Consider the following 13935-nt stretch of genomic DNA (forward strand, 5'->3'; position numbering starts at 1 on the left):
TTTGATCTTGTCACATTTCAAATGCTGTATGCCTTGGAAGGATGACGCCTGAGCTCCAAAGTTCTAATCAATCCCTGCCCCCAGATGTGCAACCTAAGGCAAGTCACTTAATGTTCTAGAACCCACTCAACTAATCTAGAAAATGAGTTGGACCAGGTGATCTTTAAGTTCAACATTGATCTGATCTCCCATATAACTAAAAGATACATCTCTTCAGTTAGCCTTACCAATATAAATCTCACTCATGATTAGAAAAATGTCCTTGTTACGGTTTAGAACTTGAACTAATTTCTGTTGCTTTAATGCAATGATTTTAGTTGTGTCCCATTGGTTAGATTAAAGCTTGCTACTCCTCATTTCTTGCATGTGTATCTAATGCAAAATGTTTTAAGATCTTCTTCAATACTTTTCTCATCATGTGCAGAAATTCTATCTTATGAGCTTTTTTCTTTACTTCAAATTATTGTCCCTGCAGCTGCTCAAGTTGTGCGGTCCCAGCATATTCATATTATGTAAGTGGTTAACATTTGTTGAATGCTTACTATAGTCCAAGCACAAAAGGTCTCATGAGATCATCGTAGTAATTCTGAGGGATACACTATTTGCGTCTTTATCGTGCAAGAGAAAAAACAGGTGCACTCAGAAGCTTAGAGATTCCCTGCTTAAACAACTAGTGACAGCAAACTTGGTTTTGTCTAACTCTTCAGTCCAACAGGACTTTATCCCCAACAGATTTAACTCAAAAAAGAAAAAGAAAAGCAATGAAGGAGGGGGAGAAGGAATGAAAGGAAGGCTGGAAGAAGGGGAAAAAAAATCCATAGAAAAAAACACATTTTTTTTCAGACTTAATGGAAAATAGATAATACTACAATTTACCTGCTTTACTGAAAAGTAGAATTCCAATGGAAAAAAAATTCTTAATTTTTAACCATTACAATGTTATATTTGGTTCTACTTAAGCAACAGCAGAATGGAAGCAGCTTTCCAATCTTTTACTCTAAAATCAGACCGTAAGCCCTGTGGCAAGGTGAGCTGCATGTGGCCCAAGGTCAAGGACCATCTAGGGTTAACCCAAAGCCTCAAGCCTTAATAGACATAAAAACCAATTTGCAAAGTCCACAACAATAATTAGTGACCCTGAGCATCCGAATAACTTATTCTATTTTCAGGTAAGGTCAGGGCAGGAAGCTGAATTTAGGACAACTAAGAGCCAATAATATTCTTGGCTGGAAAGCCAGTCATTCATCAACAGATTGCATGCCTATGACGTTCTCCGGCTTACCTAAATTCATGACCATTTTTGGGAAAGGTATGATGCCTCACTAAAGCCGCAGCTTTTCTCAGAAAGGCCTGATGCCCACACCAGGAGCTACAGGCAGTTACTGATCTCTAGAGGTGACACTTGCTTCGTAGTGACAGGCGCGTCACACAGAACAGCTGCTATCATATCTGTGGATAATCTGTAACCTTCCAGAGCGTGGACTGAATGCTTTACCAAGGTCATTTACAAGTCATTGTGACTTCAGGTGTTGTTTCAGGCAAACATCCGAAGTACAAAAATAACTTTATGTAACCGCACAGAAGTAGAAAATAACCGTCTTGTAAATTCTTTTTGTAGTGATGGTTCCCAGCCCATCCCCCCTCTTTTAACCTATTGACTCAATCTCAATATTCTTACTTCCCCCAAACCATTCATGCAGTGACAAAGGAGTAGAGCTGCTTTCCATTTTTTAAAAATCTGTTTGCCAGAAATAACAGGGAAATATTTTCATTAGCTATGAGGTGTCGTTCTTGTTTTTCCTTAAAATAACCTCTATTGAGCAGGCTAGTCCTCTGATTGCAGTGCCAGCATCCTATATGGTCACTGATTTAAGTCCCAGCTGTTCCACTTTGGTTCCAGCTCCCTGCTGATGGTCTGGGAAAGCAGCAGAGGATGGCCCAAAGCCTTGGGATCCTGTACCCATATGGGAGACCCACCTGGGAGGATGTTGTGGCCACTTGGGGAGGGAACCAGCAGATGGAAGAACCCTCTCTGTCTCTCCTTCCGTTTTTCCTCCTTTCTAGAAAAATAAATCTCTTTTAAAAACACCTCTCTTTAAGCCATCTTAACCATGTTAAGTGTACAGTACAAAAACATTGATGTCCAACAGGTCTCTGTAATGACTACTACGCTTTATCTAAGAGTTTGACTGATTTATATATTTCATGTCAATGGAAATGGATTATTTCTTTCCCTTTTTTTGGTTGGATTGACTTATTTTACTTACTATGTCTCTAAGCCCCAGCCAATTTGCAGCAATTTTTTTAAGACAGAATAATATTCCATTTATGTGTATACATTTATTTTTCCAATCATTGGTTGATGGGCACTGAGCTGCTCCAATCTCTCAGTTATGAATAACACTGTAACAAACATGGATATGGAAAATAACTCCTCAAGGTCCTATTTTCAACTATCTTGGCTACATACCCAGAAGGGGGACTTCTAGATTATGAAGTAATTCTATTTTTCATGTTTTTGAGAAACCTCCAGGCTGTTCTCCATGTTGCTGCACCTTTTATATTCCCACCATTCATCCACTGTCTTTATGACGAGCTGAATAATAACCAAGCAAATAATCCTAAGTAATTCCATTAAATATTCTATCGAATCAATCATCCAACACTATTGTATTTCTGGCACTGATTTATTCTTTGCCCATTGGTTCAAACCACTCTTGTTAGATGCAAAAACGAATCAGTACACAGAGGCCCCTTAGTGCCGCAATTCAACACATTCAGTGCAACACATTCAATGTAAACAGTTACTTCTCTTCGCCAAAACACACGCATAAGAACATTCGTAGCATCTCTATTCACAACAGCACAAAGCCGGCAACTACCAAAGTCCATCCATGGCACAACAAATGAATAATTGGTGGTAAAATAATGAGCGCAGTGGGAAAAAGTGAGCTTCTGCTATGGAGTAAAAGGAGCCAGTTAAAAAAGAACCCACGGGACGTGATACCATTTGTAGGAAGTTTGAAAACAGGCTCAACTCTGGAGACAGAGGTCTATGATTTCCATCATTGGGGTATGGACTAGAGCTGAACTTTAGTGAGATGCAAAATGGGTTGCTTGGGAGATTGCGACGACATCGCCTCTTGGTTTGCACAGCAGTTACGTGATGAAATTCATTAAGTTGTGCAGTTCATTGACATCTGTACATTTCCCTCTATATTTGTTGTAACTGAGAAACAATGAAAGAAAAAAGATTGCTCTTCAGAAGAGCACTCATTTCCCTGGGTCAAACACTTCTTTTTTTGTTTTACTTTTTTAAGAGAAATAAAATCTCCCACCGTCAACTAACAAGTGAGTTTGGGGGATGCTAAGGAGAAAAAAAAAACACCCAAACATTGTATTGAAGTAAACTTCAAAACCTAGCAGAGAGATGGAGGAGAGAAAGGAAGGAAGTTTAACCCAAGGCACGCGCTGGCAGTAAATTAGAAGAGTAAGCTGATTTGGAGGGTTATTCAGAGTCATGTAATTCACTGTGGTATCCTAAGCATTTGGATGTGTTCATTTTTAAAGCTAAAATTTATCACTCAGTTGTCATTTCCAACAATTAACAGAAGTTCCATCACGAGCTGGGCTGAGCTTTGTTTATATGCAGTTGTTGCCTTGCATTGTTAGGCATAAAGTTACATTTGTTTCTGTTCGTGCCTCTTGCCACAAAGCAATCCGGTGATGTAAACAGGGGGTTGAAAAGCAAGCCATCACTGAAAAAGATTAGCGTTCTGCATAGCTCAGCTCTAAATAGAGTCCCTTCAACTCTTCAATATTAGAGGAGGCTCTGCCCCATGAAGTCATCCTGATTTATAGCCAGGACTCTCAGTAATAACAACATGACCATGTCTAGATTTCGCGATATAAAAGTAACCCATATAATAAATTCTATTTTAATTAGCCTGTGTTTTCCATTGTAAGAGGCCTTGGCTAATAGCATCTATCCTGGCATAGTTAATGAGGTGGCACTAGATCCCTCCAGGATTAGAAATTACATGCAATTAAAGACAGACCCACCTTTTGTGTACTGAGCTGCATAAAGCAGTTGTTTCCAACCAACACCCAGTCCAACCACGTCATCTATCACCGGAACAATCAGAGCCTCCCACCCAGGATCCCTGATTCTATCTTTGCCTTTATTCCCTTCTCTACGCAGTAATGAGGACGGTGCCTTTAAATCCTAAACTGGATCATAATCCTTTTCTGGAAGCCCTGTGGAATCTTTCAGTCTCACTCAAAATGGAATCAAGTCTTTATGACAAGGCCTTTCCTTACTGGGCTTGGTTAGCGTCTATCCGTGCCAGCGAGCTGGCCCCTGGGTGAGCCCGAGCACCCTCACAGAACGCATTGCTTGCTCTCTCACTGCATTCGCACCACAAGTGCCACCTTTTTTTTTTTTATAACTTCCTTGCTCTCTGTAAACACTCTTCCAGTTTCTAATTTCTTCACCTTGTCTTACTCTTCTTCGTAACCATTCAATTAAAACCGTGTGTGTTTTTAAAATACGCATGGATTGGTTTACTGTCCCTTTCTCACATCTAGAATATGAGCTCCCCCTAGTGGAGAGTAAGGATTCTGTTTTGTTAACTGGCACATTTGCAGAGCCTAATATAGTGCCTGGTACATGGTGGGTCGTCAATAAATACTTACTAATTAATGAATGATTGAACATGTGATTAAATGATTAAATTAATAATACAATATATGTGCAGTTTTAGTTTGGAAATTAGAAAATCGCTTCTTTTTATGATTATTCCTTTATTTACTGAGAAAATAGAGAGAGATCTTCCATCTGCTGGTTTACCTTATTGCACTTAATGTCTGCAGTGGCACAGCTGGACCAGGCTGAAGCCAGGAGCCTATGACTCCATCTGCCTACCCCATGTGGGCAGAAGTAGTACAAAACTTGGGCCATCTTTTCTTCTTCTTCCAGTTCTAGAGGCTTTGACAGCTGTGGGTTATGGGGTGGACATAGCCAAGTCCAAGAACCATACCACACACAACCAGTCCTGAAAGTGGCACGGAAATGACAGCAAGAATCTCTAATCACAAAGACACAAATCTCTTAAAGGAGTGGACCCCAAGTTCCCAAGGAACACACACTTTGCCAAGAAGCACAATAAGAAGAGCCTGAAAAAGATGCAGGCCAGCAACCCTAAGGCCGTGAGTGCACAGGCCGAGGCCATCAAGGCCATGGTCAAAACCAAGGAAGTAAGGCCCGCCATTCCCAGTGGGGTCAGCCGCAAGCTTCATCGACTCACCTGCATTGCCCACCCCAAGCTCAGGAAGCCTACTCGTGCCTGCATGGCCAATGGTGTCAGGCTGACCCAAGCAAAGGCCAAGACTGAGCCTCAGAACAAGAAAAAGGTCAAGGCTCAGGTCAAGGTTGAAGCCAAGTCCCAGACCAAACCCAAAGCCCCAGCCCAGGCTGTACCTGCAGCACCTTGCCCAGCTCAGCCTTCTCCCAAAGATGCCCAGCCCCCCACAAAGGCTCAGTAGTGACAGCCTCTGCCGGCTAAGCGGGGACAAAAGGACTGATGTGATCACTGGGCTGCTGTCCTTCTGTGTCATTTGTACAAATAAACCTGAGATGGGAGGAAAAAAATCACTTGGGCCATCTTTTGTTACTTTCTAAGTGTATTGCCTGGTAGGTGGATTAGAAACAAAGAATCTGAGACTCAAGCTGATGCTCCTATGAGATGCCAGCAGTGCAGGCGAGGGCTTATCCCGCTGTGCCACAATACTGGCCTCTAGAAAATCATTTCTAAGCCACTTATTGCCTGAGTTATTATGACACCATTATCATTCTTTTACTAAAGGCATATTCAAATAGATTTATATTCCTAATATTTCAAGACATTGACAAATTCATAACAAACTTCAACTTCTGTCCTGGGTGACATGACAAATAGGACATATAGCCATAAGCTGCTCATTAGGTCATATTTTTTTTGTCTCTCACTCCAATTTTTGTTTTGTCTCTCACTCCAGTACGAAATATAGCTTTTCCAAGGCAAAAATTATAGCCAAGTTACTGAAAGTCAAAGACAAGGAGAGAATCTTAAAGATGGTAAAAGTATCAAGTTACATAGAAAGGAAAACCAGTTAGACTAACAGCAGTTGAAGCAGAAGTCTTCTAGACCAGAAGGTCATGGTAGGATGACGCATTCAAGGTTTTAAAGGACAAATATTTCCAACCAAGAACGACATATCCAGGGAAGCAACAACATAGGAGTAGAGGAGAGAAAAAAATATTCCTCATTTAACAAAAACTGAGAGAATGAATCATTGACAAATTGCATTACACGAAATTCTGAAGGAAATCCTACATTAGAAATAAACATCTTGAAAACACATTAACAAATTTGCAACAGAGCAAGCACAATTAGTAACCAGTCAGTTAACAGGTGTCAGCACTTATCTATCAATACTATCCTTGAAAGGGAATAGATTAATTTCCTGAGCTGGAAGGTTTAGGTTGGCTGCATGGATAAAATCCAAGACACAGTTATCTGTGGCTACAGAAAGTCACTTCACAAATAGATACACATAGCCTGAAAGTGGAAGACTGAGAAAAGACAACATCTGGCAAATGGAAACCAAAACTAAGCAGGAAGGAACTCATATCAGACAAAATAGACTTTAAATTAAAAGTTACCAGAAGAGACAAAAAAGGAATTGCATATTGATAAAAAGATCAATTTAACCAGAAGATGTATCATACTTTATATACACTCAACACAAGCCCACCCAGAGAAGTACAGCAGATCCCATTACAACTAATGAGAGAAACAGACTCCCATACAATAATAGGAGGGCGCTTCCACATCCTATTGCCATCACGGCCAGATCACTCAGACAGAAAATCAATATGACTGCACCACAGATGGACCATATCATGAGCAAATGGACTTTACAGATGTTCAAATGGACATTCACCCATCAGCTACAGCATACACATTGGTCTTATCAGCATGCAAAACATTTTAGGATAGATCATACATTAGAGCCAAAATGAAGCCCAGGTAAATTTAAAAATATTGACATCGTGCCACATATCCTCTCAGATCACGAAGAAATACTATCAGGAATCAACAATAGAAACAACAGCACATTTACAAATACATGGAAATTAAACAACATGTTAGTGAACAAACTGGGATGGACATGATTGCAGTGTCCCTTGGCATGGTGTGGACTGGGTTTGGGGTGTGCCAGACTATTAGATTCCAGCACCTTCTAGTACCTGCAAGAGCGATGGTGGTGCAAGATGGTATTGGCTAGGTCTCAGCACCCATTGAACCACACAAGAGCTGGGTCTGGGTGGTGGGCCAGGCAGGGCTAGGCTGTAGTACCCAATGGTAAGAGCTCGGACAGGTGTGAGTTAGTTGGGCAAGGCCGTTGTTTCTTCTAGGACAAGGGATGGGCCAAATCAGGCTGGGTCAGGGACTCACTCATTTGCATGAGATCTGCCACAGGGAGATAACCTGATAGAGGATCTTGGAGAACTTCTTTGTTAGGATGCAGTTCCTGCAGGTGAGTGCAAGAATCAAGACTGGGAACAGCTCAGGTCAGGACAGGTTACAATACTTGCTGCATAGATATGGGTCAGGTTTCATGGGACTGGGGCAGACCAGGCTGGGCCAGTTCATAGCACCCACTGGCAGATCTGAGAGCCAGGATGGGGTATAAGACAAGCCAGCTTGGGCTGTAATACTAGTCAGTTCACAGTAGGGTTGGGACTGGGGCAGCCCAGGCTGGGCTAAGCTGTAGCATCCATCAGCCTGAGCTGGAACTGGGGGCAGACTGAGCCAGGCCATGCTACAACACCCAGCAGCAAATACTAAGGTGGGACAGGCCTTGCCATACTGGGCCACAGTACCTAACAGGACACATGAAACCAGAGGGCAGGGCAATCCCACTACTGGGGAAGCAAGTACTCCATTCTGGGCCACTGCTCCTGCTGGTAAGTCAGAGAACTGAGAGTGGGGACAAATCAGGCTAGGCAGGGCTACACCCCTATTGGCCTGCATGTAAGCTGGTTTAGGGGAAGGGCCAGGCTAGGCTAAGCAACTATATTTACTGTCACATGCTTGAGCCAGAGTAAGTACAGGTTGGTTGGGCTTTGCCGCAGCATCCACTGGCAAGTGCTGAGAATGGGGACAAGTCCTGAGAAGCTAGAGTGCAGAACAACCTAGAAAGTATGAGATCTGGGGCTGGGAATGGGTCTACTAGTGTAACTGTGGGCACCTCTCTGATGGGTTTGCATCTCCCAGCAGTAAGCATGAGAATCAGGGTTATGGTGAGCCTGACTAGACAGGCGGTAGCATCTGCCAGCAACAGTATGGGCTGGACCCAGTGCGGCAATCTAGCGGCTAAAGTCCTTGCCTTGCATGCACTGAGATCTCATATGAGAGCAAGTTCTAATCCTGATATTTCACTTCCCATCCAGCTCCCTGCTTGTGGCCTGGGAAAGCAGTAGAAGACAGCCTTGGGACCCTGCACCTACATGGAAGACCCAGAAGAAGCTCCTGGCTTCAGATCAGCTTAGTTCCAGTTCCTGTGGCCACTTGGTGAGTGAACCAGTGGATGGAAGATCTTTCGCTCTGTCTCTCCTTCTCTTTGTAAATCTGCTTTTCCAATAAAAATAAATAAATCTTTTAAAAAAAGTGTAGGCTGAACTAGGCTGCAACAGCCATTGATGTGCACAAAAGCTGAATGGGATATGGGACAGACTGAACCAGTCTGCTGCATGCTGCATTCAGTTTTTGTATATGCCAGTGCACAGCAACCAGGGCTGCAGCAGGCCTGGTGGGAGCTACTGGGGGTCACTCCAACTGGGCTCAAGTTTTTCCACTGGTGTACATGAGGGCTCAGTGTGTGGCGTGCAGGGTTGGGCTGAGCCACAGCATCTGTTCTTTCGTGTAAGAGATAGGGCTGAAGATAGAACTGACACAGCAACTGTAACACCAGTGTGTGTAGGCTCATACACAGGAGTCAGGTCTGGAGTCACCTCAGATAGGGTGCCTTTGGGGACCGTCACCCAACTGAACCACTGGACTTAGAACTCCAACCATGGGGAGAACTGCAGGATCTGTGGTCTGAGTGTGAGTGCATGAGTCAGAACCAGGCTACCTCAGTTGCTTAATATGGTGCAGCAGATAGTACGCCCAGATGCACATGGGGGATATGGCAGCCCATTGGAGCCTGCAGAGAACATGTGGTACCATAGCAGAGGATGGAGGGCAGAACAAATTGGACAATTTTCCCAGCCAAGCACTGACAGCAAGTATCTGGGTGAATGGAGACTCTAATGTGGACTACATCAGCCAATGGACCTTGACGATTTCTTTATGTTTGGAGCAACAAAATCAACATTACGACTTGAACAGAACCCTCGGAGCACTCTCCACACTGGACTCTGGGATGACATTTGGTGGCTGTCCTCTATCCCTGGGTACTGATGCAGTTAGGATGCTGGGGCAGCTTCCTCCCTTTCTGCTCCCCCCAGATACAGAAAAAAAACAATAGGAAAATTGGAAAGAATGGTGTCACCATCTTTCTCTTCCTCGGCCCTTCCTACCCTAAACAAAGGTCCAACTCAACTAAGCAAACATCATTAAAAATAAAATTTAAAAATTAAAAAGAAAAAAAAAGCAATAACAACCTCTGCTGGCAAAGGTACAAAATTTTAAAAAAAAGTAACACTCATACACCATTGGTAGAATATAAATTGATACAGCTTTCATGTAAACATTAGGAAGTTTATCAAATAATTAAATTACCAGTGGAACAGGTGCACCTTCATATTCATAACAACATCATTTACAATAGCCTAGACAAACCACCTAAGTGACTATCAATGGGTAAATGGATACAGAATAAAATGGAATACTATTTGACAATAAAAAGAAGGAAATCCTGCCATTGGCAAAAGCATGTTAAGTGAAATCAGACACACAGAAAAAAAATTACTATGATCTTACTTAAACGTCAAATAAAGAAGAGAGTACAATGGTATTTTCCAGGTGCTAGGCATGGGAAAAACAGAAAGATGTTGGTCAAAGAACATCAACTTTGATGATCAGATGAGTAAGTTCTGGGATTTAAAGTACCGTGGAGTGTCAGCATTGTGGTATAGAAGATTATGCCTACATCCAATATCGGAGGGCCAGTTCGACTCCTGGCAGCTCTGTTTCTGAGCCAGCTTCCTGCAAATGCATCCCAGCAGGCAGCAGGTGGTGGCCTGAGGGCTCCTGTTACCACTCGGGAGATTAAGATGACATCCCAGCTCCTAACTCCGCTCTGGTCCTTCCTTGGCCATTGCAAGCACGACATAGGAAAGTCAGCCGATGGAACACCTTTCTCTCCCTGACACTCAGCTTTTCAAGCTGATAAAAATAATTTTTTGAAATACTTTGCTAATAAATACAAACCTGAAATGTTCACATCATGTACATAAACATGTGCAAAATATTAATTTGGTAACTATGTTGATTAATTTTATTATGATAATCATTACACAATGAATGCCTGTATCAAACCCTCACACTGTATGCCTTAAACAATATGATTTTCATTCATCAATTATGCCTTAATGGAGTTATGGTTAGAAAGGAAATTTTATGGTTTCAAAATCTAAATTAAAATTCTGATTAATCTTCCATAAGGAGTTGTGATGTTTGGGGCTCTTTTTCCACATGTCATTGCCAAAACAACGTTTCTCCAATAATCAGGTTTTGCCTGACTGTTATAGTTAAATTGATGTGTTAAATTGATATTCCTTCTCTCATTGTACAAGTATCTACTGAATGTCTGCTGTGCCAAGTTCTGTGCTAGATGCTGGACAGAGACTAAGTGTCCTTGCCATTGGTGGAGCACGGAATATGGAGAGCACTGACTCACAGGCCCACAAGCCATCACTGTTTGTATCAGGTGGCAGGTGCTAGGCACAGACGTGGTGGGGTCACTCCTCTCGCAGCTTCCTGAAGGAAGTCACACTGAATGAAAGCTGCAATTCTGAGTGACACTGAGTCTGCCTCCCCAAGAGGTAGGGACACACACTCCATGTGGAAGAAACAGAATCTACGGGGAAGAGCACCCAGCTCCCTGTGTAAAGCAAAAACCAGCCAGCGTGGCTGAGACAGGCTGAGCACAGAGCAGTGTGCTGTGAGATGGAGTTTCTGGGAGCAGCGTGTCTCGCCATTCCAGGTGCGAATGCAGATTTAATCCAAGAGAGTGGAAAGCCATTGCAGGCTTTAGAGCCGAGCACTTGCAGGTATAGAACAATGCTATGTTCTTGAGTAATGTCTCTGCATACATTGGAGGAGAAAGGCTAGAAGAAGGTTAGCAAAAAGAAAAATAAAAATTATAATTTTAAAAATAGAGAAGTTATTACAGTGAGTCCAGGGAAACAACATTGCATAGACCTTGGAGTCTATTTCAGATTTCCATTCTGTTTTATTGATTTGGGTTTTAATTCCCACATCAGCTTTACACAAATTGGTAACACTTTGGCTTGTGGCACAACAAATTTTCTTTACCTCCCAAGTCAAAATTTCCCAAGTATTTCTGCATGTTTTTTCTCCCATTTAATCTTTGTCAAGTCCCAGTGGGATTCTGATTGGGATTATATGCACTTGACAAATTCTTTTAGGAAGAATTAGCATCTCTTTCATCTTAAGCCTTCTCATCACCCCAAAACAAAGTATGTCACTGTGTTAATTCCCATCTTTTCTATTCTTTAGTGAAATTATTGCTGTATTAGCTTTCTGTGTGCTGTTTTGGTACATCTGAAGTTTATTACTTGATAATTTTTCTTATTGTTGCTATTGTATTTGGGACCTTTCTTTTACTATTTCCTAATATAACTGAAGTCAGAGTTACTCATATTTTCAATGGAATTGAGATAAGGCATTGAGGAGAGTTGAGGCAACCATATAACTTTTCCATGAGTCCCTGAATCTCACACTTTAACTCTACCTTTTGAGTTAAAAATCGAGAATTTACAGTTTTTATTATCTGTCTTCTTCATGACTGTGTCTGTTGAAGTAAAGGAGGCCTGTTTCCATTGACCTATCTTGGCAGTCTGCAATGGTAAATTTGTCCAGGAAAAAAAAAATCGATTATTGCTTCAAAATGTCACCTCCCTGCATGATAGATAAGTAGATAGATAGATAGATAGATAGATAGATAGATAGATAGATAGATAGATAAGCACTTCTTTATATTAAAGAAGATTAGAAAGGACTTCCAATATTTGTTACTCTGAGCACTGCACACTCTCCAGGAGTGATGCCATCCAAACTCATAGGAATCCCTACAATGTAAGCTCCCTCACCTCCCTCACCCCACAAATGTAAACTGGAATCCTCTAGGATAAATACAAATCATTTTCTCTTGTTCTCAGTACTTTGTGTTTTCCAAATATATGCCCAGGATCCATTTTTACATTTTACAATCAGAACTAAAAAAAAATCGCAAACACAAAGGAATTTCAACCGAAGCAGAGAAAAACGGGAGAGAGAGATTCCGTGCTCAGAAGTACTCAAGATGTGTGGCTTCAAAGGAAGGCATGCATCTAAAAACTGAAATCTGATCATAAGGTCCCCCTAATTCCCAATGCAGTGAGGGACAGACGTAAGGGAAAGAAAGGATGAAAGGGAGAGAAACACAAACAAAGCTCTCAGTGTGACTCCATGCAGAACTCTTGCAGGATTCTTTGTTGTTCCTGTCCTTCAAAATGTGAACTATTTTTTTCCAAACGGGAAACACAGCTCTCGACAGGCCAGGAGGAGGGACTATGTCGAGTGAGTTGATCGCAGGCTCAAATAACCAGAGTGCAGAAGAGACCTGTCAGTGTCACATCAAAGCCACGGCAGGTAAGAGCTGCAAGATCACAGATGAAGGAAGGAATGTCAAGGGCTGCAGACAGACACGCAGCCTGAACTTCAAAGAGGAAAACAGTACGTGGGATGAAAATGATGGACACATGAGCTTGATATTCATTCTGGAAAAAAAAATATCGTTTGGATTATTAAAGAATAGTCTTAATCCTTTAAGAGTACTTGCGTTTCAGCTTCTAAATCCCTAAAATAACTCAGGATCTCTCTCTTCCCTTTAAGTTAGCATCAGGTGGTATCTGCCTGTGAGTTTTCAAGGAATGGTGCCACTGTGCTCCAGTGAGCATGTCACAAAGCAGTAAGGAAGAGGCTGGGATCCTAAGCCTTCCAGCTCCCAGAAACACACAGGCAGCAGCCAACACTTCTTCACCATGCCAGCACTATAATAATGATGAAGGCATTGTCCTGTCTTTCCAAAATTTTCCAGAGGATGGAAAGATGGTCACCGCTGTTGTAGCTATGATGATACTCAGGGACTTGCATATCTGAAATAAAACAGACATCTTGCCTTTCAAGGCTGTTGGACAAAGGCTTTCAAGAACTTTCTCTGAAGAGGTTGTCCTGAAGGGTAAAGTGGTGTCCTCCTCCAGATGCAAGCCAGTGCCCAACAGCCTTCCTCCTGGGGCAGACTAGGTCCTCCTGAGTGTGAGAGTGGGCTGAGCATCCTCTCTGTCCATCTCCTCTGAAGACCACAGTTTCTTATGGTCAGACAGGACCAGGAGAACCCACTGAGGCTACAGGAAGAACTCAGACATATTTCAGTGCAAAAATAAGAGCAGAATTTTAACAACCAGACGGCAGAAAACAGCAAATAGAACTTGAATTCCTTCTCCTCAGATGTATGCCAAGCAAATTGGTGAGATAAGAAAAGGATTAGATATTGAAGAGAAGAATGTGAGGGAAAACTGAGCAACAGGGCCTGCGAAATTCCCATGATGAAAAAAATAATTGTGTGTGAATATGAATAATAGCACCATCACCTTACACT

General features: G+C 42.1%; 1 pseudogene; it reads left to right on the top strand.

The window, feature by feature from the left end:
* Nucleotides 1-1263: 1263 nt before the first annotated feature.
* Nucleotides 1264-5544, top strand: LOC121164626 (annotated as a pseudogene).
* Nucleotides 5545-13935: the final 8391 nt, after the last annotated feature.

The sequence above is a fragment of the Ochotona curzoniae genome, unplaced genomic scaffold (assembly GCF_017591425.1).
Source record: "Ochotona curzoniae isolate NIBS_2020 unplaced genomic scaffold, NIBS_Ocur_1.0 contig_883, whole genome shotgun sequence".
In the NCBI taxonomy this organism is placed as follows: Eukaryota; Metazoa; Chordata; class Mammalia; order Lagomorpha; family Ochotonidae; genus Ochotona; species Ochotona curzoniae.